The 9,949-nt window shown below is 54.8% G+C and overlaps 1 protein-coding gene across 12 annotated transcripts in view; it reads right to left on the bottom strand.

Annotated features, from left to right (window-relative positions):
• ZNF185 (zinc finger protein 185 with LIM domain) overlaps window positions 1-8,587 on the bottom strand; it is a 59,033-nt gene extending 50,446 nt beyond the window's left edge. For 6 of the 12 annotated variants that reach the window (XM_057314517.1, XM_057314515.1, XM_057314527.1 and 3 more), the window contains exon 1: window positions 8,380-8,586. The gene's annotated coding sequence lies outside the window, so the exon portion shown is untranslated. Of the gene's footprint in view, window positions 1-8,379 lie in introns of all 12 variants that reach the window. The other 6 variants (XM_057314519.1, XM_057314537.1, XM_057314530.1 and 3 more) reach the window with 2 other exon arrangements.
• Window positions 8,588-9,949: the final 1,362 nt, after the last annotated feature.

The raw sequence follows: 9,949 nt of genomic DNA on the forward strand, positions 1-9,949 counted from the left end.
GATGAGAAGACTAATTCAGAGAAAATTTTCTAGAATTGCCACCCTGCTTGACTTTCCATGTTGTGCATGCCCCTTTTCTCGAGCAGGCTTCAGTGTCTTTGCCCTTGCAGCTACCTCCTTGCCAAATGGCCTCGAGCCTCAGCCCAGGCAGCATCTCCCAGAGGAGCCCTCAAGTCCCACAGCTCCTTGGCTGAGGAACACAGCCTGGTCCCATTCTCAGTCACACTGCACTAAAAATGTCTGCATTTCCCACTAGCCTGGAAGGAAAAGGGAACCATAGGAGAGGAAGAAGGTGTAGAGGCACAGAGCCCACCTCAATCAGAGAGCACAGGATCTTCCCTGGTGGCTGTCTCTGGCCCCTGAGTGTCACCCATCCCAGAACCCTTACTCTGGTGCTGCAGCTGCCCCCACACCGGCCCGCCCCAGGATTGAAATGCCCTTCCCCGCCTCTCCTGGCACAGGAGGCTGGCTTCTTCCAGACAACTGGGTGAACAACAATGAGGGGGTAAGGCCGCCGGGCCTGAAAACATAGGCAGCGCAGCCCTCAGTCCCACGGGCCCACCCTAGCCCCTGGGACTCTGACTTGGGATCTTTGTGCCAAGGGCTTATGTGAAAGAAGACAGCAAGCTGAGCAAGTGGGTGGCTGGGGACTGGGGGAGTGCTGGATGCCAGGCAGGGACCTCATAGGCAAACTGGAAGGAAAGAGGAATAAAACACCCTTAGCTTCACACACAAAGGAGCCGCAGCCAAAGGACACAGGTGTTGGGGCTTGTCTGAATGTGTGTGTGCTGGGCGCTGGCCACAGTGAGCAAGCATGAGTAGGCACACCACAGACAGAAGAGCAGGGCAGGACTTCTTCCCCAGAGGTGAGGTTTGACAATCTGTACCCAGAGGGCTGAGAGGGAGCCCGGCTGTGTTTCCCCATGTGTATCAACTTTCTGTGGGCCCCATCCCTGGCCAGCAGGGATCACATGCAGTTCTGTCTTTTGGAACCTGAGCCCGCAGCTCAACTCTCGGCTGACCCCTTAAGTGTAAGTCAGGGGCTGGCTGAGGAAGCGGTGGACCAGGACAAGAGGGCACAACCCAAAGCATGGCCCATACGGTCAAGCCCAGTGATCAAATATGGATGTGGCAAGTGACATCTAGACAAAGGCATCAAGGCCTTGGGCCACCCAGTGCATAGGCCAGTTGCTGGGCCAACTTCAGGCCATGTTGGAGTAAAATTCTGTCTGTGAGCATTTTCATGGGGCTCCAAAGCAGACCCAAGAATCACTTCAGCAAAAACGTAAGTGCTCCCATCTGGATCATGAGGGAAGAGGTAAAATGATGAAAAGTCCCTTGTCTCTCAGCAACTTGTTCCTAAGATGGGTAAACCCAGCCAGTTCTGATCCTTTCACCGGGCACTGTTAGGTAGTCTCAGAAGATAGCTGGCCTGGAGGGAAGGATACTCCTTTCCCCCATGGAACCTTGGCTCCCCATCATTGGGTGAGGGTGTCAATGACTGAACTACAGAAAGACAAAGCCTGCAAGGAGGACCCCAGCTGTCATACCTGTCCCCTCTTGCCTTCCTATAACAGCCTGATTTGGGCTCTACAACCTCAAGGCTCTGGGCTGCTAGGACCCACATAGCTCCCCTGACCAGAGTCCCTCCGTGCCTCCTTTCTGGCCCAACTGGTGATGGGGGATTCTGAGCATGGGGATGAGGCTCCTGCTTATTCTCACTGTAAATGTTCCCTCTGGACAAACTGCCATCAGTGGCCCCAGGATGGGGGGAAAGACTCAAAGAAAAGACCCGTGCTTTAGATCCACATTCCAGAATGGGTATCTGGGTCCTCTTTGGGTGTGTTGCAAGCAAATGTCTTTGTGCTTCAAGGTAAGAGTCCTCCCTTGTGCATAAATGCCCATGAGAGCCCCCCCTCAAGCTTCTACAGGGTAATGAACTATACCAAGATGGGGTGGTCTGGGTTACCAGGGGAAGGGTAACCCTGAGGTAGTCAAAACTTGCCTGCTAGACAACCCTGACTGCTACCTTTTCCCTCTAAGCAGCAAAAATAGAAGCTAAGAAGGGGGTAGGAGACAATGCTTGTTCAGAAAGCTGTAGAGCCAAGCCAGCTGCATTCATTATGTGCCATTTCATGGGAGGGGCACACTCATTCTGTTAGAGATGTGGAGGACTTGGCCAAGGCTGAGAAGCCACACATCCATCATGTCTCTTCCAACTCAGGTGCAAATGAAAGAGCACTAGACAAGGAGTCCAAGTCCTAGTTCTGTCCAAACAAGTCACTGGACATGTCAGTTACTCTCTGGTTGAAGATGAAGTCCCTAGCCATGGGGGGGAAGGCATGACCTCATCACCAGGGCACGAGACCCCATGTAGTGTGGTTTTCAGGGAGCTTCCCTCCCTGTTCTGTCCTCCCTCTGTAACATCCCCCGGAGTCAAAGGCCCAGCGTCTTATGGAGTGCCTAGGCCATGGGGCAGGCTCTCCCAGGAGGCTGCAGAGGGAAGTCCAAGGATGAGCTGGCATGCAGTCCACATGCCACGCTGAGAAAGGCCTGGACAAAGAGATGAATGGAGTGAGGCCACAGGCAGGATATAGCATGGAGTGTGAAGGGGCTGGGAATGCCAAAAGTCAGGGAGTGCGACCCCTCACCCAATCTTTTCTGAAGGTACTTGGCCTAATGTCTAAGTTTAGACCCAGGCCAACACTCAGGCAACCAATGGCTGGAATGATCAAATGTTTCATGAAGCAGCCGCTTGTGGCCAGGTCTCACGAATGAAGACATCCTGATTCCCAGTCTCAGCATTTGGCTAGAGGACAGTATGCAGACAGGTTGCTTTCCTCCAGGAGGGGTGGAGCAGGCACGGTGCTGCTGCTCCAAGGATTCCCAGGATCCAGAGAGTCTCAGCAGCACTCCAGGAGTAGGGGGCCCTTCAGAGACCTGCCAGAGTGATGGCTGAGTGGCTGGGTCATGTCAGAGCTCCCCCACCCCCCAGTCTTCTGCTCAGCATGCAGCTCCCAGGAACCCCAGAAGAGCAGAGTACCTTGACCTGCATATGACACTGCAGTCCCAGGGATTCCTGCATGGAGGCTAATAGGGCAGCAAGAAGGAGGCGCACCACGTGGAAGAAAGAGTTGGAGGAGACTCGGATTACAGAGAGAAAAATGTAATATGGAAAAAGAATGCGTGCGCGTGTGGGGGGGGAGTATTTGTAAATGTGCTTTACAGGTAAATGACTTCTACATGAAAGTCTGGAATTTCACCTTCCCCCAGCCCACCCCCAACATCCCAGAATCTAGACTTCTCGGCGTCAGTGCTGGAGGGCTCTGGGAGGCAGCTGCCTGAGGGTCTGAGGCGGGCCAGCTCTCTCCAGAGGCAGTGAAGAGTTCAAGCCCCAAGGGGGCAAAGGGATCCATGGCTGCCTGTTCCTCCTGAGGGGCTGGGATTTCTCCTGGCTCTCCTGTGCCCATTTTCTAGTTCTCTATAGACTGGATACAAGTGACTGCTTGGGGTGACTGAGCCATTTCAGAGGTGGCTTAGCCTCAAGGGTCAGCAAGGGCTTCGGGGCAGGGCCCTCTGAGATGTTCTGTGGAGGCCAGGGGCCTGGGCAGGGCTAAAATGATGGGGATAGCAGAGCTCATGAGGCCTCACTCCAAACAGAACCCCTTGCCAGAGCCACCTATGTGAATTATTACCATTGTTCCCAGGGCCTTCACCTCCCCTGCTGTAGCAGAAGAAGGGGCCCAGTGGAACTGTGGGAGTTTTCCTTCAGGGCCTGGGCTGGCTCTGTCCTCCACTCCCTGTACCCTTGTAGCCTGGGAACCAAGCGGTCTTAAGCTTATCGCAGTGGGGCAGAGATGCTATCCCAATCTGCACACAGACAGCCAAAGGGGTTGAAAGGGACTCAGGGATCATGGAGCCCACCCCCAGCTCAACCAACTCCCTCCTCAGGAATACCCCTGTACTGTCACCACTGCCACTTAGTCAGCCTTTGCCAGAGCAGGCTTGGTGACACGGAAGTCCCCCGCAACTTGCTCCTGACTAACACTGGCCAAAGAATTCCTTTTGTCCTAGTTACAGGTGATCATGAGTAAAGCTCAAGAGGAAAGGAGGTACCCAGCCGCCTCTTCCCACCCAACAACACCTCCCACCTCAGCAGAGCTCCGACAGGCCTCCTCCCAGCTGTTTTCTCCCCTTCCTGTCAGCCCCAGACCCAGAGTCTCCTGCACTCCACCCTCACCTATTATCATTGTCCCCATTTTTTGGATAAGAATATGGAGACTCAGAGAGGCGAAAGCATTTGCCCAAGGCCACATTTTCATTTATTCAACAACCATTTATGGAAAGTTGGCAGCCAGGCTGGGTGCTGGGCAAACAAACAGACAGACAGGAACCTAGAGCAGCCCTTCTAGGGCACAGCCAGAGTTCTGCATTTCCCAAGGAAGTGCCGTTGGCTCAGGCCTTCCCAAAAGAATGAAAGAATGAGTAGGAGCTCACCAGGCAGAAACGGTGAGACAAATCCTGGGTCTTTGTTTTGTTTTTTTAGTCTAAACCAGGCACTGCCTGATGTAAGCATTTTCGCCCATTCTTGTGACTGGAACGCCTTGCCACATCAAGCTCTCTGGAAAACTGACCTAGTCATCAGAAAATGGTGTGCTGAGCCAATGATCACAGGAACGAGACTAAGGGGTCCAAGGCCAGGACCATCAGCGACAACCTGCAGCAGCACGGGGCCTGCCCACCGCTGGCCCCAGAGGCCAGGTCTCCTCTCTGACCCAGGTCACAGCCACAGGGCTCCACAGCCACCTCCACCATCACCACTAATGGCTCTGCTTCGCGGCTCTCTCTTGAAGGGGGAAGTGAGCATGCTTAACCATGGGAAAAACCTAGGCGGTGTTTCTGAAAATGGCCTCTGGGTCCCTCTAGAATCCAAAACTCCTGGGACATGTGCTTAAGCTGTAGTTTCATGCTTCCCCACATTCGAGTTTGACAACAGGCCTCTTAACTTTTCATTTTCCAGGCCTTTCTCCACCCAGACCTGTCCCTCCTGCTTTCCTGCCCCCACCCTTCTCAGTTCTCAGTCATTGCCCAACACAGGCAAGTAATCAGAAAACACTCACCAACTGCATACATGCTTGTCTGTGAGACAAGGTAACCTGACTCCATTCCTAATTCTCAAATGAGTCTTGACCGAGTGCCCCTCTGTGCCTCAGTTTCCTTTCTGGAAAAAACAACCGACGCCAGCCCTGCCCACTTCCTGACCCCTCCATGGCCACTCCTCAATGAATGTTACTGTCACACAAGTGCTCCTAAAGAGAATCATCAGAAAAGTTCACGGCAGGGGATCCACATGAGGCTTTGAGGGAGTTCTTGGTACCATTCTCACAACTTTTCTGTGAGTTTTAAATCAATCCAAGATAAACAGTTAAAAATGAAAACAGCAAACATTAAAAAAGAAAGCAAATCAAATTTTAGTAGGCATCCAGAAATGACCAAAGAATTAAATGTTCTGTGGCAAATAATTTAACTGTGGGTAGACACCATATGCTTCATTGGAACAGACTAGCAGAGATTTTTAAACCATTTTTCTTTAGGTGGGGAGCCCACATTCCTCCCAACCTGGCCCCAACCTCACCCCTGGCCACCATGGCCCCTGGAGGACACTGTGGTCCTGGCTCAATCTATGTCAGCCTCCAGCTGCTTGCAGCTGTGCAGCAGCGGCTCCTGGCTTCAGCCTCCCTTCCGTAGAGGTGACAAAACTGAGGCCTCCAGGGGTTGGGTGATGTGCTCAGGTTTGCACAACTAGATGGTGGCTGAGCTGGGGTTTGAACCCAATCTGACCTGTGAGCTGCTCTCTTACCACTAGGCTGTAGAGGCACCTCCCTGTTCCATCACACACTCTACTACCATTCATCTCCTTGCTCCACTTCATGAGTCTCCCGCCAGCTCACTGACTCTCAGCAGCAAGGATGCCAACTTCTCCCGAACAGCACTCTCAGGCACGTGGGTCCCCCAGGTGCACTGCCCTTGTCCTGCCATCAGCCAGGCATGTTGGAAATGAATGCAGAGTCCCTGATGATTCCCAACCACAGGAGCCCAAAGTCCTGGGGCACCACGTAGGTTGCTGTTCAGAGCTCTGAAGCCATGGAGAAAACAGCTCTCCTCTTCTCCATCCATGGTCCTATCCCAGCCCAGGAAGGCCCGGCAGCTTGGGAAACCTCAGGGCTCAGCAAGCAGAAAGCAAGCTAGTGTTGTGCATGAACTGGCACCTTATGGGCTGTGGCTTGAAGCAAAATCCAGACCAAAGGGATCAGTCACCCGTGGAGGCTGAGTGGGGAAGGAAGAAGGCAGACTTCCAGCTTCCAGAGTACACTGAGCCAGATTTGGGACTTCTCTCGGCCTGAGACGGAGGACAGTTCAGGGACCAGGTGCTGATGCCTATCAGGGCCACTAGGCAGAAACACGGGGGAGGCTGAGGTGAAACACTGGCCACCCCTGGGGTCACTGCCCTCAGGTGGGGGACTGTCTGAATTCTGGACTCTAACTGAGGAGGAAGTGAGGTGGGCACTTTTGATGCTGGTGGTAGCTCCCTACTGAGTGACTGTCCATCTTCCCAGCCAGACTGTCACGCCTTGAGGCAAAGCCTGCATCTGATTTCTCTCCAGGTCCCCACTGCCAAGCTCTATGTAGAACATACAGGGACTTAGGAAGAACTCACTTTGATTTTTCAGGAATAAGAGGGAGGCTAGACTCATGCAGCCTCAAAGGATATGGAGACATTGATCTGGCAGCTGCTGAGCTCCTCCCCTTGCTTCCAAGCCCTCCTTCTCTAAGAAGCCTTTCCTGATCCTCCGAGTCAGAGCTGCTCCCCTGTTTCAGGCTCCCTTGGCCCCTTGTGTTTATGCCACTCAGAGCCGCAGCACCCAATATGGTCATGGGCCACCTCTGTCGCTGACTTGTGAATGTCCAAAGGGTGGAAATGAACAGATCTGGAGCACCTGCTGTGTGCTGCTCTGGGTACCTTCCACATTCCACAGCTGGGTATAGAGCCTCCAGGCGGGCCAGAGCATCTGAAGTCCAGGCCAGGAAGGCACAAGGGCTGGGGCTCATAATTGGTGGAAGGAGGGGGTAGGGCAAGTGAGGTGGATCTGCTCCTTCCCCTCTTGGGATGGCCCAGGGGCAATGAGACAAACAGCTGGCCCCTGGTCTGTGCATTTATGGCCCGGCTAGATGCTTTCGAGTGGCAAGCAGGGCCTCTGACCTCGCCCCTGGGCTGCCCCTGATTTTTCAGATGGGGCTGTGGAGGCCTTGGGAAGGAAGCACCACCCCCTTCTTCCCCTTCCCCCCAGACTTGCCCTGCAGCATTATGTGAGCTGGCGAGAAGCAGGAACCCAGAGCCCTTCCCCACTGCCCAGGCTTATCAATCCACCCATGGGACCCTGCTTCCTGTCCCAGCCAGGTACCATGACCAGAAATCTAAAGGGTCATGAGACCAAAGCAAGAGCGGGTCCAGGTGCAGAAGGCCTCAACCACTGCTGAATGGGGTGTGAGGGGGTTCCCTCTCGCAGGGTTCACAGAGTGTGATCCTGAGATGCACAGCCTTTCACAATGTCAAAGCTAAGTGTAAACAGCTCAGTGAAAATACAATTCCGACCACACCACAGATGTTTCAGAGCCCAGTCCCACTCACACTAAACTCATCTGAGCCCCCGGCAGCCCTGGGTGTCCTGATATGTCACCTCCTTGGACTGATGGAGCTGCTCGGGTGCCCCCAGCTCAGAAGTGGCAGAGCAGTCGGGTATCACTCTGCTTTTCCAAAGAGGACAGGCTCTTGGCTCCCCTGCCCCCATCCAAACAATTCAGCTACAGAGCCAGTTTGCTGCAGATCCCGTTGATAACACCCAGTGACACTTGATTCGGCGCCTTCTGTCTGGGGCAGCTACCTTTCTGGTAGCCCTCCAGGAGTTAGCCCTGTGCCCAGCACATCCTCAACACAAGCAACCCTCAAGCCCCCTGCTCTGGGCTTCAGGCAAAGCCAGCCTCTGGAACTCAGTGTTCTTACCTATAAAATGGACACAGTGAACTAGCTGATCTGAAATATCCTGATTCTTTTGCCTGCAATCAACTCCCAGAGCACCCTAGCCCCAGGCCATTCACTAACAATCAAACCCTCTCCTCCAGAAAGGGTGAGGAGGCCAGACTTCTTTGCCTCTCTAGGTTAGTGTCTTTGCTTACAGTGAAAACCAGAAAACCAACTGCACTGCCTGCCTGGTGAGGATTATGTAAGGGGAAACTGAGGCCCTGAGCTGTCCCTGCCACTGGCTGGTAATGGGCCAGGCGCCCCCCGCTGCCTCTCCACCGGCGACTCGACAGCCCTACCTGGCACAGGTGCCCGGCTCGCGGGGCGGGCCGAGGATCGGGCGGGCACCGGGTGCGGGCTCCCTCAGGTGGACAGCGCCCAGCCGGACCGGGCCGGGCCGGGGCGGCGGGTGCGGGGCGGCGGGCCCCGTCCAGCGGAGAGAGCGCAGGGCAGCGAGAAGGCGCGGACTGGGCTCCACCCGCAGGAGAACAAACAGGTTTTCACCGGCGCCCAGTGCCTCGCCCCTCGCCCCTCCCCTCGGCCGGCCCCCTTCCTCTGCCCTCTCTTGGGGTAGGTAGATGCGCCTGGCACATTCCGCACATTCTCCCGCCAGTGTCCTCGGCCCGCCCGCCCCTTCCCAGCCCCGCCCCGCGGGGCTGCTGGAGAAATCAAGGCCGGGGCTCCCCACGCCGAGCCCAGAGCAAGTTCCAGAAGACTCTGCCTCGGTGGAAAACTTCCAGGCAAATTCCTTCGGGCTTGCGGCCCTAGGCGAGGAGGTCTCCGCCACATGAAGGGCCCCGGCTGCCTATTGCGCCCCTGCCCGCAGCCGACGCGATCTGGCCCCCACTCAGGGCCAATGACTTCCACAGATGCTGCGGGTTAATTCTTTTGAGAACTACTGTTCCTAGATCCATTTTACAGATGAAAATCCCAGACAGGGGCGGGGAGGGGGGCCGGGGGGCCAGAGGCTGAGATCATACAGGAAGTCCCAGAGGCTGGGAAGGAGGAGAAGAAAGTGAGGGAGCCTGGTTCACTGCTGGCACTAGGGAAGTTCTCACCCTGGAAGGCCGTGCTGGGAGCACCCTGCCAGCAAGCCGGGCCACCTCACAGGTGACACATCCAGACCCCTAGGGCCAGTGCAGTTTGGTAAGTGTCATTCATTCATGCTTTTTGAGTACTTGTGTCATTGAATCATGCTTATTAAGTACTTGCTGTGTGCAAGGCACAGGGCTAGGGGCTAGAAAGGAGGGAGCATCGAAAGAAGCCCCAACCCTACCTGTGGGTCCAGGGAATCCCTCCAAAGTGAGGGACAGTTAAATCAGTCCAACAGAGGCATAGAGTTGGCCAAAATTTGGCCTATCAGGATGACAGGTCAAGTGTAAGTCCCAAATGGCCCGCCAATCTATGGACTTCTGTGCATGCCCACTGCCACCACCCTAGTCCAGGCCTGGGCTATGGGACCAGCCTCCTTGCTGGTTTCCCTGCCTCTGGCCTTGCCTTCCTTCCCATCCAGTCTCCACACAGAGGTCAGTTTAATAGTTTACATGCTTGAAACTCTTTGATGGCTTCCCATTGCTCTCAGGATAAAAGCTAAACTTTAAGGGGGCCCAAGGATAGGTGGCGCCAACCTCTCTCTGCAGATCCAGCCACACTCCCCTCCTTCTGCCTTCTGAATATCTCCTATCTCCGTGGGGCCTTTTCTCCTGGCACTCAGACTCCCTAGAAGGTTCATTGTCCCCTTGTCTTAGTCATTCTACAAAGCTTCTCTCAAGTGGCTGTACGTCCTTTCCACCTGGGCAAGTAGATTGCTTCCTTCTCCTGGTTCCCTCTGCTGACATTGATCTAGCGTAGTAGCCATCGCCCCTTATT

Source organism: Ursus arctos, chromosome X (genome assembly GCF_023065955.2).
Source record: "Ursus arctos isolate Adak ecotype North America chromosome X, UrsArc2.0, whole genome shotgun sequence".
Lineage (NCBI taxonomy): Eukaryota > Metazoa > Chordata > Mammalia > Carnivora > Ursidae > Ursus > Ursus arctos.